General features: G+C 45.6%; 1 non-coding gene across 1 annotated transcript; it reads right to left on the reverse strand.

Moving 5' to 3' along the window:
- Nucleotides 1–1,125: 1,125 nt before the first annotated feature.
- On the reverse strand, nucleotides 1,126–1,280 carry LOC125386944. Its single transcript, XR_007227547.1, has one exon. It is a non-coding gene; the product is annotated as a 5.8S ribosomal RNA (ribosomal RNA).
- Nucleotides 1,281–9,721: the final 8,441 nt, after the last annotated feature.

The following is a 9,721-nucleotide window of genomic DNA, read 5'->3' on the forward strand; positions in this document are numbered from 1 at the left end:
ACGAACGTGGCTTTGGGCCAGGGCCGGCGGGCAGAGAGATACGCGAACGACGGGGAAAATTCGTCCCGATACAAGTAACGCGTACTCTCCGATCTCCGCGCAACGCCTGGGGATCATCTCCCTAAGTCATCAGCGTTCGAAGAAATCACGTGTGCGTTCCCGGATCTACGGCTCTCTTTCGGGGATAAATTACAAGCACAGAGTATATTAAACGCAACGACGACCCATCGATGCGACGGTCCTCGTCGTTGTCAGTCGCTCGCGCGCGTGCAGAGTATATCTCTACGCACGAAGAGACGGAGTGGGCATTAGATCCCTGGGGCTATTCGAGTAAAACGTCTTAAGAAAAGACGGTTGTACGGCAAAATTCCGCACCGTTACCAAGTTTACTTTTATCTGAGGCTGTTCTCATTCTCTCCTCTCTCGACCGAGTTCCCATATTTGCTTTCTCTCAGTCTCGCCAAAATAATATTCATTTAAGACGACGTCGGGGGCGCGGACATCGTGCACATCGAAAACCTGCAAACGTATGCAAATCTGCTGATATGAAAAAAAAATCGGTCACGAGGACAACACTACGTATATATATATATATATATATATATATATATATAATATATTCGATAACCGACACGAAGCGGTGCATAAGCGGGCGGTCGTACGAAAGAACGACTCACGACGCCGCTAGCACTCACGCAGGTCCGTGACGGTTCTCTCCGCTCTTATTCGTATCCTTCTTCGTGCTCTTCCTCCGACTCTGAAACGTTCTACGTATCGTAAGAACGACGGCGGGTTGTCGAAGGCACCAAGGGACAGAGAGAGACAGAGGTAGAATTTCGTAGTGTCTCCCGTGAACACGATAGTTTATATATCGAGCATGCGTACGAATTGCACGGTCTCGGCACGACCGCGACGAACGCCGACGAGCGTCCAACAATCGCTCGTACGTCGCGTACGTTCTCTCGCGTCCGCTCTTGTTCGTATCCTTCTTCGTGCGCTTCCTCCGACTCTGAAACGTTCTACGTATCGTAAGAACGACGGCGGGTTATCGAAGGCACCAAGGGACAGAGAGAGACAGATAGAGAGGAACGACACGCAACGCAAGCAGTCTTAGGTTTACGTGAGCAACCCTCAGCCAGGCGTGGTCCAGGAATTGTATCCGTGGACCGCAATGTGCGTTCGAAATGTCGATGTTCATGTGTCCTGCAGTTCACACGTTGACGCGCAATTAGCTGCGTTCTTCATCGACCCACGAGCCAAGTGATCCACCGTTCAGGGTAATCTTTTTATATATTTTTTAAAACTTTTGTACTCCATGTACTCTTAATACTCGGTTCGAGCGAAGCCGAGATCCGACACGACCGACCAACGGGAATCGGACGCGCAGAAGTCGCCGGAAGATCGACGACACGAAAACGTTCGAAAATGAAATCCGACGAACGCGCGAAGATACGCGCGTCCGCCGGCCGGGCGAAAAGTACATTATGATATATAACAACCATCGAGATCGAAGCTCCGTTCGTCAGGAAACGACGGGGATATAACACCCGATTCTGAATCCTCTGTTCAGCACACGATCTCGCGAAGAAATACGCACGGTGGCTAGCCCATATATATATATATGTCGGGTTGGCGTTAAGATTTGAGTTAGGGTTGAGGGCGTGAAACGAATCCCTATTGGCGCTAGACGTGATCATTATGCAATAGAGGAGATATTTACTAGTGCAAATATGACTATGATGGAATTGGACAAGTAATCGCGATAATTAGATACTCGAGAAGCTAATGACAATGATTCTAGGCTCAATAACGAATCCGCGGTCAAGGGGATGACGAACTCTACTTTTCTTCAGCGTCTAAGTTGTACTCAATGTTAATGCACGAGGCAATCACTACGTATCTGAGAGTTACTTGAATCGTCTTTGAGATCGTACCGGAGAGTGGTTCTCCATCACGGTAACGCTGTCGAGGAAAACTATGACGGGTGTGCCCAAGGGCACGAAATCATCGGATTCGTGGAGAGAAGCCTTCATTCGGAAAGTGAGGGAAATTGGCGTTACTGTTAATTGGTCAATTTCCATGTTGGTGGTTAGGGAAGGGTGCTAGCCGCCCTTAAGAGAAAGTTCGAGAAGAGGAAGCGTCGTTGGTGAGAAAAATAGATTTCTCCTATTTTCTTGTAGTTGGGACGAGGACTGTTTGTCGGTTTGAAGGACTTTAGTTAAACAGATCTTAAGATTTATAGCAGGTCCTCGGGCTAGCTGAACATGTACTGTGGAGACGCGTCGACATCTGGTAACCATCTTACTCAAAGAATAGAGTCTGCGTGTGGCGAGCCACGGGACAGAAATCGTTGAAATGCTTACCGTCGTGCCCCGTCCTAAGTATTTCTTTTAAGGAGAGCTATAGAGTTACTTCATGCCTTCGTTAGACAAAACGTTCATCCCTTGACCGCGACTACGTTCGGCGACTGGTTGTCGCCTCGAGCCCGAGCTCACTATCATAAATCTCAAATAAGTACAGTCGAATCGAATGACAACAGTTTCTTAATTCGGCTATGGTGAAATCTAAATTACAACACTAGGGGTCTTCCCAAAGTTCCGAAGGGAAGGTTCCAGTATTCTTTCATCTCCGACACGGCCATTCTGACTATCACACGTCCTCGTGTGTAACTAAAATATTGAGTTTCCTAATATTAGACTCGATACAATTGACATTATTCACAATTTAACTAGATGTTCGAATAAGGCAAGGGTCCAGTGTAGCAACAAATCCTGTTCGGGGGTTTGGCAGCAAAGAAATAAAAGATAATGAAAATTAGTAGCGTTATAGTTTGTATTCAAGGTGATAGTTGCATCCTGCAGGTTATTAGTCGGATCGTAACGGCATGATGGACCATTTTCGATTTCGCACTCCAAAGGATCTCGGTCTTCTAGATCGTGTGAGCACATAGAGCCTTGTTCCACGGTTTCACCGAGTTTTACCATATTGTTGCCCCGAAATGCATGCGAACCACACCGCATGTTCTCACTGAGCCTTATCATACTGTCGCCCCGAAATGCATGCGAATCACATCGCATGTTCTCACTGAGCCTTATCATACTGTCGCCCCGAAATGCATGCGAATCACATCGCATGTTCTCACTGAGCCTTATCATACTGTCGCCCCGAAATGCATGCGAATCACATCGCATGTTCTCACTGAGCCTTATCATACTGTCGCCCCGAAATGCATGCGAATCACATCGCATGTTCTCACTGAGCCTTATCATACTGTCGCCCCGAAATGCATGCGAATCACATCGCATGTTCTCACTGAGCCTCATCACACTGTCACCCCGAAACACGTGCGAACTCGCTCTGCCGGGTGTTAATGGCATAGTGCTACTGATCTTCCGAGATCGAAGTGCACATATCGTCATGGTCACTGTTATTGCCTTCACTACAGACATCCAACTCAGCAGGGATGCGACCATCTGGCATTTTCCTCAACCTGTCGTGACTGTATTTGTACGATCGCTTACCGTCTAATGTCTTTAGGATATACCTGTCCCCTTCCAAGACTTCTGCTATTACAAGTGGACCTCTAAATTTTGGATCTAGTTTGGTTTGATTCCTTTCCTCATTCTTGCGTAATACGAAATCACCGAGATTAAACCTAACCGCTTAAGCTTTAGCTTTGTCAAATCCATCCTCATCATACCTAGCACTAGTTTCCATCCACTTTATTGCCTGTCGTCTTATATTGGAGATACCGATACTTTTGATGTTATCGGGTAACAACAGATCGTGAAGTCTTGCCGTTCTACCTATTAGTAGTTCTAATGAGCTCGAGTTTGTCACGCGGTTGGTGGTGCAATTCAAAGCCAACTGTATTTCCCCAATCGCGTCTTGCCACGGCCGCCCGGTCGTCTCTACTACCGTGAACATATTTTCCAATGTACCCATAACACGCTCTACCTGTCCATTGGCTCTACTAGCACCGATCGCTATCAAGTGAACTTTAATTCGTTTGCTTTCGCAGAATTCTCGAAATTCTTTTACCCTTAAAACATTTTCCCCCGATCTGCTATTATCCGGCAGGGGCTTCCGAATAAAAATATAGCGGATTTAAGCGCTTTAATGGTGTTAAGGGAATCTATCTTACGAGTATGATGCAGGTATACGAATTTAGTGAAGACGTCGATCAAAACAATGACGTACTCCTTTGAATTGCTTTTACCACTCAACTTGCCTGTTATGTCCATGTGGACCGTATGCCAGGGTATGCTGGTCTTAGGTATAGGATGCAGTTCGGCTTGTATCTTACCTAAACTGGCTTTCGAAACTTGACAAGCATGACAGTTCTCAATGAATCGGCGAACGTACTTCGCCATCCCTTCGAACCAGTAATACTCGTATAGTTTCTCCAGCGTTTTCTCCCACCCTAAGTGCATAATTGACTGGTGCACATGGTTAATAACAGACTATCTAAAACATCTTGGGTCTATAGGTACACAGAGAATCCTGCCTTTTCTTTGTATCCTACGGTGCAGAGTACCGAACCGTAATTCGTATGTATTCGCGATGTCTTCCGCGAGTCCATCGTTTTGCAATCCCTTGACGATTTCCAAGGTTTGAGAATCACGACGTTGTCCCGCTAATAGTCAATCTTCCGAAACTTCGGCCAGTCAGCTATTTTCTCTTTGATTTTGTCGAATTTAATAGGGTCAACGCCTGTGGGGTTTCGCGACAAGAAATTTGTGAGCCGCCCGTTTACTTTCCCGATACATAATGTCAAAAATAAAAGTCTGCAAGTAAGCCCATCACCTATGGTCCCTGTCATTTAAATGTACTTTATCACTCGATGCGTTCGACGAGTTGCAATCCGTGACGATAAGGAATTCCCGTCCCTATAGATAGTGACAGAAATGTTTTACGGCGTTTACGATAGCTAATGTATTGAGTTCATAGGAGTGATATCTGGATTCCGCGGGGCTGGTTCTTTTACTGTAATACTCTATTACCTTGGTCTTACCTTCGGCTTGATGCGTCAGAATCACCCCGTAACTCTCCGAGCTAACGTCAGTATGTAGTTCTATCGGGTAATTGGGGTTGAATATCGTTAGTACCGGCGCGTCGGTCAGGGCGGAAACTACCTGTTGTCTTATTTTCTCGTGTCTATCTGTCCAAGTTATATTTCTGTTATCTGAGACTAGCGCATACAGGGATTTCATCGTCTGTGAGAATTTAGGGATGAATTTTCGGAAGTACGGAGCTAACCTTATGAACTGCTTGAACTGTGTAACAGTCATTGGCACAGGTGAAGAACTTAAGGTGTGTATTTTACCCGGGTTAGGACGAACTTCTCCGTTATGAATTACATATCGCAAATAGAGCACCGATGTCTTTAAAAAAAGAACGTTTCGCAAAATTAAAAGAGAATCCGGCTTTTACGAGGGTATCTAATACGGTGTTCAATCTTTCTAAAGCTTGATCTATCGAGTTGGCAATAATTAGGACGTCATTGAAATAAATAACAACGTACGAATGAGCGAGATCACCTAAGGCCTTGCGAATGACCCTCCAAAAGACGGACGGCGCATTTTTTCAGTCCAAACGGCATCGTTATCTACTCGTATTGTCTGTCGGGATAACGAACGCTGTAAACTCCGTTGGATTAGGATAAATAAAAATTTGGTGAAACCCGCTGGCCATATCCAGGCTAATAAAATATCTCGCCTCTTGCAATCTCGCGACTTGATCCGCAATAAGGAGTAAAGGGTACCGATCCGCGACGATACTTTGATTTAGATCTCGGGGATCCACTCGTAATCTATCTGAGCCGTTTTTTTTTCTTCACGAGTTACGGCTCGCTAATGGCGAATTACTAGGCCTTATAATCTTTGCTTTAATTAGAACGCTTGTTTTCTCACGTACCGCTCTCCGCTCCTCCTCGCTAAGTCTATAAGGACTTCCTCCTACGGTGGTGTTAGGATCAATTAATCGTATTTCTAACCGGCCTACATTTACGCGAATACGTAGGAAACCCGTAACGAATGAATCTTTGAATTTGTCGAGAAGAGAAATTGATCGACTTTTATTATTACCATGTACATCAGCGTCAACTTCATTAACGACGATCTCGTTTGCAGTGGTTTCATTACAGCCATCAATCATTTTTGTTTTACACATAGCGAGGCTATTTTGTTTAATGTTACGTCGAAAACCAGACTTAGAGTTCCGCAACTAATCGCGACATCATATTTCAAATAACTATCAGCAAGGACATGAGAAATTATCTTCGATGTAAAAATCATTAATACACACGATGAACAAATGGGAGGCGTATGTTTAATACAGGTATTCCCTACTCCTCGCATTACTAATATGTCAGTCATTCCTTTGCCAGAAAATCTCGAGGCCGCGGACTCTTTAATTAGTGAACGCTCGGCTCCCGAATCGGAGTAAAATGGAAACGACTCACCCAGATGACTTGATCTATCCGTTGGTGCTTCCAGTACGTAGAAGTCGACTCGCCACCCGTTATTGAAATTATAGTTTCCTTCCATAATCAGGTTGGCAGCTGCGCCCCATGCAGCGGAGTCGGAGCACGCGATTTTAAGAGTTAAAACGTGGTAGCGATAATTGTTAGGTTTCACACTCGATTCGCACTAGCGACTGAATTGCGCGCGACTTGCGACTTGCGCACGATGATCGTAAGTTCTAGCACTGTTATAATCGGCACTGATCCCACTTCTGATGTCGGGTTGGCGTTAAGATTTGAGTTAGGGTTGAGGGCGTGAAACGAATCCCTATTGGCGCTAGACGTGATCATTATGCAATAGAGGAGATATTTACTAGTGCAAATATGACTATGATGGAATTGGACAAGTAATCGCGATAATTAGATACTCGAGAAGCTAATGACAATGATTCTAGGCTCAATAACGAATCCGCGGTCAAGGGGATGACGAACTCTACTTTTCTTCAGCGTCTAAGTTGTACTCAATGTTAATGCACGAGGCAATCACTACGTATCTGAGAGTTACTTGAATCGTCTTTGAGATCGTACCGGAGAGTGGTTCTCCATCACGGTAACGCTGTCGAGGAAAACTATGACGGGTGTGCCCAAGGGCACGAAATCATCGGATTCGTGGAGAGAAGCCTTCATTCGGAAAGTGAGGGAAATTGGCGTTACTGTTAATTGGTCAATTTCCATGTTGGTGGTTAGGGAAGGGTGCTAGCCGCCCTTAAGAGAAAGTTCGAGAAGAGGAAGCGTCGTTGGTGAGAAAAATAGATTTCTCCTATTTTCTTGTAGTTGGGACGAGGACTGTTTGTCGGTTTGAAGGACTTTAGTTAAACAGATCTTAAGATTTATAGCAGGTCCTCGGGCTAGCTGAACATGTACTGTGGAGACGCGTCGACATCTGGTAACCATCTTACTCAAAGAATAGAGTCTGCGTGTGGCGAGCCACGGGACAGAAATCGTTGAAATGCTTACCGTCGTGCCCCGTCCTAAGTATTTCTTTTAAGGAGAGCTATAGAGTTACTTCATGCCTTCGTTAGACAAAACGTTCATCCCTTGACCGCGACTACGTTCGGCGACTGGTTGTCGCCTCGAGCCCGAGCTCACTATCATAAATCTCAAATAAGTACAGTCGAATCGAATGACAACAGTTTCTTAATTCGGCTATGGTGAAATCTAAATTACAACACTAGGGGTCTTCCCAAAGTTCCGAAGGGAAGGTTCCAGTATTCTTTCATCTCCGACATATATATATATATATGTGTGTGTGTGTATATAATACGATACTACGCATTCCTCTCGTCCAATTATTCAAGAAAAAGAGCGTGCGCCTCCATCGTTCGGGTGATGTAAAGATTCGATGGGACTCGCGCGACCCTCGGCCTCGAGCGGTCTTTCCTCCCAATATCCAGAAGCCGAGCTTTGAAAAAACTCTAGCGACGGCACGGGTGTCCGACTCACGACATCGAGGCTTCGAAGTCGGCGATCTCCTCCGAACGGATGGCGATCGCGACGACTCAAAGCGTGAAAAATCGACGAAAGAGAACACATCTCCGTTCAGGTGATTGTTTTTTTTTTTAAATAAAAAAAATTCGATGGGAATCGCATCCATCTACCTCGCGCGGTCTTTCTTCCCAATATCCAGAAGCCGAGCTTTGAAAAAACTCCAGCGACGGCACGGGTGTCCGACTCACGACAACGAGGATAGACAGCCTGCGGTCCCCTCTGAACGGGTTATATAGCGACGAACTAGATAAAACTTTAGTCGTTCAGGTAGTGTTTAAAAAAAATAAAAAAATTCGATGGGAATCGCATCCATCTACCTCGCGCGGTCTTTCTTCCCAATATCCAGAAGCCGAGCTTTGAAAAAACTCTAGCGACGGCACGGGTGTCCGACTCACGACAACGAGGATAGACAGTCTGCGGTCCCCTCTGAACGGGATTATATGCGACGGTAGGCAACGAACTAGACGAAACTTTAGTCGTTCAGGTGGTATAAAAAAAAATTCGATGGGACGCACGCGCAGCCGTCGTCCTCGAGCGGTCTTTCTTCCCAATATCCAGAAGCCGAGCTTTGAAAAAGCTCTAGCGACGGCACGGGTGTCCGACTCACGACATCGAGGATAGACAGCCTGCGGTCCCCTCCGAACCAACTTCGGCTAGACTAGTTACGAATCGTTGCTACGCATCGTCATCATAGTCATCGTCATCATCATCATCATCATCATCATCATTATATCATTATCATAGCGGGCCAACATCCACGCAATGCGTTTTCGTTCTAGGTTACCCGATCCACGAGTATGTTACAAGTGGTTTCGTTATTTCGAACAAAACGACATACGAAGAGCACACGCCCTATGGGTAGGAAGCACGTTTCGAGAACGACCGAGAGCGGTGAAAGAGACGAGAGGTCGACGCACATAAGGTATCCATGGATCTTCGAAGAGAACCTTCGAAGATATATCGGTATCCTTTCTATATGCGCGACTCGCTACTCGTACTTTCGCTCTCGTCGACTCGTTTTAGTCGCTTCGTTCGATCCCAAAGAGGAGTCTTCGATGTCCCGTTGCTAGGAGGAGAGCAAACGCAACACAGACCACGAAACATAGAAGAGAATAGGCGAGCATGATCTCTCCGACACGAGGCACTTTAGAGATTTTGTTATTCGTTTGTACGGTCTCCACGACGCAAGAAAAAAAATACGAGATCGTGGCGGCGGGTCTTTCTGTATACGGCCTCACGCAAGCGCCTCGATCGCATTTCTCTTTACGTGTGGTTTCCATTCGTAATTTTTCGTTCGATATTCGTGTCAAAGTTTAATTTTCGAAAGCTCAAGTTCCCATTTATAGTTTTATTATAATTTCATAATATTCGCAGGCGGCGGGTCTTTCTGTGTACGACCTCACGCAGGCGCCTCGAATTCGTATATGTATCTCTTCATCCCGATGATCGAGAGAGAGTGCCACCTTCTCTTCGTATAGTTTCGTAGCTGGAGGGTCGTCTCCTCCTTATGTCTTTTCATCATTTTTGCCAACGGAGTAAGCCACGCTCCGGGCGAATTTAACTGTTCTTTGTTAAAGTATATAGCTTGTTGATACGTCGTATATACTTTGGTTCGTCGATATAGGAGGAGTACGGCTCCTTACCGACTTATACAGTTTCGTATTTTTCAAGTGTTCAAGTCAAATTCTTTAAGTTTTTGTGTTATATCGT

The sequence above is a fragment of the Bombus terrestris genome, unplaced genomic scaffold (assembly GCF_910591885.1).
Source record: "Bombus terrestris unplaced genomic scaffold, iyBomTerr1.2, whole genome shotgun sequence".
Classification (NCBI taxonomy): Eukaryota; Metazoa; Arthropoda; class Insecta; order Hymenoptera; family Apidae; genus Bombus; species Bombus terrestris.